Below are 6,000 nucleotides of genomic sequence, written 5' to 3'. Positions count from 1 at the left end.
TCTGAAGCCTCAGGTTGGCTTCGATATAACATTATCTTACATTTTATTGTTTGTGGCCAGAGTGCTCTATGCATCATCAGCAAAAACTGTTAGGGAGTCGCAATCTTGGGTCCCAACTCCAGGTGCCTGAGGATTAAGAAATTGCTCTTTTCAGGTTAGGATTCTGCTGATTAATGGCTTAGCATGGTATGTGTGGCCTTTAAAAAGGGAACAAAACAGAGTTCTTAAATCAGCGAGGGGAGAAATGAGAAGAAACCGCTGAATAGCAGGGTGAATCAAACTGCAAACTAGCTAAATCTAACTACATCATTGATTCCCTGAGTTTCACTCTTACAGATGTCCATGACACACAGGAAACACCAATTGCCGCCCCACCTTGCCATCCGACTAGCCATCAGCACCAGGTTCCTACAGGACTGTGTGTGCTGTCACTATTGAACCCTGAACAAACCTCTCTTATTAGCACATTATACTTTAATGTCTTATCTACCTGTCCAGCATCATGAAACTATAAGCTTCATTGGAACTGATAGGGAATCTTTAATCTCCATTTTACCTGTACTTAGAATAGTGCTTGGCATAAACGCAGCATTCGACAAATATCTGCCAAATGAATTAACGGTGTTAAGTTTGGAACTCACAGAATACATTGTTTTCTTTTCATGAGTTACTTCATGTTAGTAAGGGACATCAGAAGAGGGAATACTTCCAAACTGAAAATAGTAAAATCACCAATTATGAAGTGTGAAATATCAGGAGAGTTTGTGGGAGGAAGAGGGAGTGCAGGTTGACCAACTATGGCCTGTGTGTGCCAAACCCGGCCTGTGAACTGTTTTTTTGTAAATTAAGTTTTATTGGAACACATGTGTGCTTATTTATTTATGTATTGTCCATGGCTGCTTTTACACCTCAATAGCAGAATTGAATAGTTGATACTGCGCTTATATGGCCAACAAAGCTGAAAATATTACTACCTGTCCCTTTACAGAAAAAGTGAGCCAACTCCTGCTTTAGATCATGTAAACTGCTCTCACAAATTTTTGTCTCATATGAGATATTTAAAAACCCTACATTGCCCTTTGAGATACTTACAGACTATAGTTGTATCTCTAATTGCTGGAACACATGATATTCTAAATAAATATTTTAGGAAAAACAAAAGTGTCTAGGTACTATTAATTGATTGAAAGAATGTATACAGAGGGTGCCAAAACAATGTATACACATATAATGTAAAATACAAAACAATGTATTTTAAGAAAGGAAAAAAAACTGTATTAAAATTATGCTGATGTTAACCATTTTGAGCACCTCTTGTAATTACAGAAGTCAAACGTGACTTGTGTTCATCTTTTGTTATCAGTATGGAGTCAAGTATCACAATTTTAATAGTTTTTTCCTTTCTTAAAATGTGTATACATCCCTTTGGCACCATCTGTATTCTCCTCTGATCTAAGTAGTGGATTCAGGCTAAAAGGATAATAACATCTTGTTAAATTGTATGTCCTTGACTTAAGAATAATATTAATATGGTGGCAGATGATCTCTTTCCCACCCACTCCCATGTACATTTACCTCGACCTGCTCTTCCCACATCACATCATTCCTTATTTGCATCACACAACATGGCAAACAATCACTCAGTCACCTTCTTTCTACTCGACACAGGAACTTTAAGGTATGGCCAGATTCAGAGACATTTCATCTTCAGTAGCTATTTTTCCCTTTTTTGTTCACTTGTAGGATAAAGCTGATTTTCCTTTGCGTCTTCTGAATGCATCATCAACGCCAGATTGATTTATGACACTAGGTGTTCTCAAGCACTTTTTAAACTTTTTTCTATTTCCTTATTGATCTTCTGTCTGAGTGTTCTACCCATTATTGAAAGTGGGGTATTGATATTTCCTACTATTATTCTAGAGCTATTTCTCACTTCAGTTTTGCCTACGCCTGCCTTATATATTTAGGATCTTTGATGTTTGGTGTATAGATGTTTCTAAGTATATCTTCTTGGTGCATTGAGCTTTTTATCATTGTATAGTATCCTTCTTTGTATCTAGTAACAGTTTTGACTTCATGTCCATTTTGTCTGGTATTAGGATAACCACCCCACTTTCTTTTTGCTTTTATTTGCATGAGATATTTTTTCCATCTTTTCACATTCAACCTATGTGTTTCCTCAGATCTACTGTGAATCACTTGCAGGCACCATATAGTTGGGCATTTGAGAAAACAGTCACTTCTCCCAGTCTTTATGGACTGGCTCTGTGAAGGGAAAAACCTCTACTCATCAACCTGGTATGAAGTGTTATGGTCTTCTCAAGCATTTCAAAGCATGCCCATCCCCTGAGCCTGTGTGTGTGCTTTTTTACCCAACCCACCTCCTCACCCCTCATATTCATGGCTACCTTTAAATAGCTTATATTCCCTAAAGTCTCATCCCTGCTTCTTCTCAAGGTCTTAAATGTTCTATTGTAGTCCTCTGCCCCAAATTTCTTGCCTCCAGGAGCGCCTAGATTTATAGCACCCCTCAACTCTTACATGTCAGGGTAGCTGCCACTGCTTTCAGTGCCCTCCCATCTGACATCCAAACTATGCCACCATTCCCACCAGTGCTCCAAACTAGGCAAGATAGAAATCAGCCCCTTAGGAATCTGCAGAGAGGCCAGAACAAGGCAGACAAGTTCCATTCTTTTCCTTCCATCACTTGGGAGAAACACGGAAATGGATAGCTTCCTCCTGACCATGCTGTGCCAGAGAAGGGGCGGCATATAGGTAAGCAAAACTCGTCCAAGTTTCCTTCCATAATGAGTGTGTTTTTTCCTTGGTTAGACATTCACTTGGCTGCCACAAATCCTTAAATGGGTTTAGGGTTCGTACAATGCTACTTTGGTCAATATGTTGTTTGCTTTGTGTTTCCATGGCCGAACACGAGTTCAGGGCTTCCTAGTCCACCATCTTGCTAAGGACACTCCTCAGCACTAGTGTTTTTTATAAAAACATTATTGTTAATGGCCTTCTGTAGTTAAATGCCTTTCATTACTTTTAACAAATCTACAATCTTGAAGTAAAAAGTAAGCACTAACCTTTTTGGTTTGGTTATTATGTAATGACACCATAATAAAAATCAAATGACTTGTGATCTATTACCAGCAAATTGAGGGACTACAATTCATCCAGTCCCCATATTTTTGAATGCTTAGTTTGCTGGGTTATTCAAATGTACACACTATTTTATAGATGTGCCAAGAAATCTTCATGTGCCAAATGAATGGGGTAGAGAAATCACTGCTGTGTAGGACTGGAGAACTCAGAACACAGTGGGTACTGAAGTATTTGGGTATGGGTAATGGAAGGCTTAGGACTTGGAAATGAGTAAATAATAATTATATTCTAAATAAATGAAAGGCATCAATGAATAAATTTGCTAAGGAGGATGACTAGAGTGGGCATTAAGAAACAATGCCAAAATAAAAAGCATTTGTCAAAATTCAATAGCATTTAGGATAAAAGCTCTCAACCAAGTGGTTTTAGAGGGAATGCACCTCAACATAATGTTGCAAATATTTTCTCCCATTCCATAGATTGCCTTTTCATTTTGTTGATGTTTTCCTTTGCTGTGCAGAATCTTTTATTATTTATTTATTTATTTATTTATTTATTTATTTATTTATTTATTTATTTATTTATATTCTTTTGAACAAAATTGGTTATTCAAAATAGGATCATTAAAGTTCACTAACAACCATGGTTATTTCAAACAAAGCAATCAATCTAATTGTTTTTATTAAAGTCAGATTCCAAAATGAAAGACTCTTAATCCACCTATAGGAAAGAAATATCTTGTTAAACCTGTTGGCTTATGCAGAGGCAAAGTCAGGAGGAAACACAACATGCAGTTGTAACCGAAAGAGAAGACATCTTTTATCATCCCCTCAAACAAATATTTTCCCTTCCTCCTAAAATTTTCCAGCCATTTGCTTGTCATTTTAACAATCAAGCATGAAGTTCCTCATGTTTACACATTCAACATGTATACACAATGAACTGTGTGATTGTATGGATTAAATCATTTTACATTTCCCCCTCTCCTGGTACAAAATTCCCAAAGGTTTCCCTGACAGTCATTTTAGTTTGACATTGTTCAATTTGTTTATTTCGCTTCTGTTGCTCTTGCTTTTGGTGTCATGTTAAAAACACCCTCACCAAGACCAATGATAAGAAGCTTAGTGCCTATTTTTTTCCTAGGAGTTTTATGGTTTCAGGTCTTACATTCAAGTCTTTAATCCACTTGGCATTAATTTTTGTGTACAGTGTAAGCTAGTCCAGTTTCATTCTTTTGCACATGGTTGTCCAGTTTTCCCCACACTATTTATTGAAAAGGCTGTCCTTTACCCATTGTATATTCTTGGCTTCTTTGTCATAAATTGATCATATATATGCACAGATTTATATCTGGGCTCTCTATTCTGTTCCATTAATCTATGTGTCTGTTTTTAGGCCAATATCATACTATTCTGATTATTATAACTTTGTAACATAGCAGTTTGCAATCAGGGAGCATGATGTCTCCAGCTTTGTTCTTTCTCAAGATTGATTTGTTTGTATGAGGTCCTTCGTGGTCTTACAAAAATTTTTAGGACTGTTTGTTGTTCCTGTAAAAAATGACATTGAAAAATTTGATAGTGAGTGTATGAAATATGTAGGTTGTTTTGGGTAGTATGGACATTTTAACAATATTAATTCTTCCAATTCATGAGCATGGGAGATGGAATATCTTTCCATTTATTTGTGTTTTCAATTTCTTTCATCAATGTCTTATAGTTGTCAGTTCTTTCACCTACTTAAATTTATTCCTAGGTATTTTATTCTTTTTGATGAAATTGTAAATACAATTGTTTTCTTAATTTCTTTCTTATAATTCATTATTAGTGTTGAGAAACACATGATTTTTGTATACTGGTTTTGTATCCTGCAGTGTTACTGAATTTATTAGTCCTAACAGTTTTTTTTTGTAGAGTTTTTAGGGATTTCTACTTATGTCATCTGCAAATAGTGACAATTTGATTTCTTCCTTTCTGATCTGGATGCCTTTTCTTTTTCTTTCCGAATTGCTCTCGCTAGGGCTTCTAATACTAGTTTGAGTAAAAGTGGCAAGATTAGGCATCCTTGTCTCGTTCCTGAACTTAGAGGAAAATATTTTCACCATTAAATATGATGTTAGTTGTGGACTCGTCATATATGGCCTGTGTTAGGTTTAAGGGGGCAGGGTAGTTGGAATAGTGACCTAATGATTAGTGTTGAAAATCAGTCTACAGCTTTTATTGTGGCTTCTCCACCTGATCATTCTCAGCCTGAGTGGTGTTTTTATCACCCAGTGGGGATGAGCAGTGGTTTGAGCAGATCCATGTCTAAGTAAGATTTTGGACTACGCTTCTCTCATTCCACAACTCCTGTCTCTGCTCTTTGAGACCTTGCACCTAAGCTAATACAAACATAGTCCCCAATTCATTATCATATTGCTAAGAAAGACACACCTATTTTACTAGAAGTCTCCTGGGAACGTATTGTAACTTGCCAACCTGTGGAGGTCATTTAAATGGGAGGAGTTTGGGGCCCTCAGATAAACATTTGGGGTCCTTTTCTCACTCCTCAAGCCATAGTTGAAAGACTACTACTTACTCCTTAGTAACAAGACAGAAGCCCTGTTTTCACAATTTAGATAAAAAATATTTTGGAATGAATAAAATAGTGTTTTAAATTAATGTGCCTCCATATATATATATATATATATATTTCAGTTTTTCTCTGAGAACCCATTAAGTTTCTTACATTTAGCCCAGGGCTAAACATGGCTCAGAAAAATCTAACACATGACTTTCTCATTTTAGTTTCAGTTTGAAAGTAAGTAAAACCAAATTGAAAAATATAAAACAGAAGCAATTCCTGGACTCTACAGTTGACTCAGAGATTTCTTTATATACCACCTATTTTGTCCCC

Source organism: Hipposideros armiger, unplaced genomic scaffold (genome assembly GCF_001890085.2).
Source record: "Hipposideros armiger isolate ML-2016 unplaced genomic scaffold, ASM189008v1 scaffold_1641, whole genome shotgun sequence".
Taxonomy (NCBI): Eukaryota; Metazoa; Chordata; class Mammalia; order Chiroptera; family Hipposideridae; genus Hipposideros; species Hipposideros armiger.
The sequence above is the reverse complement of the archived record's forward strand: the minus strand, read 5'-3'. Positions refer to the sequence as shown.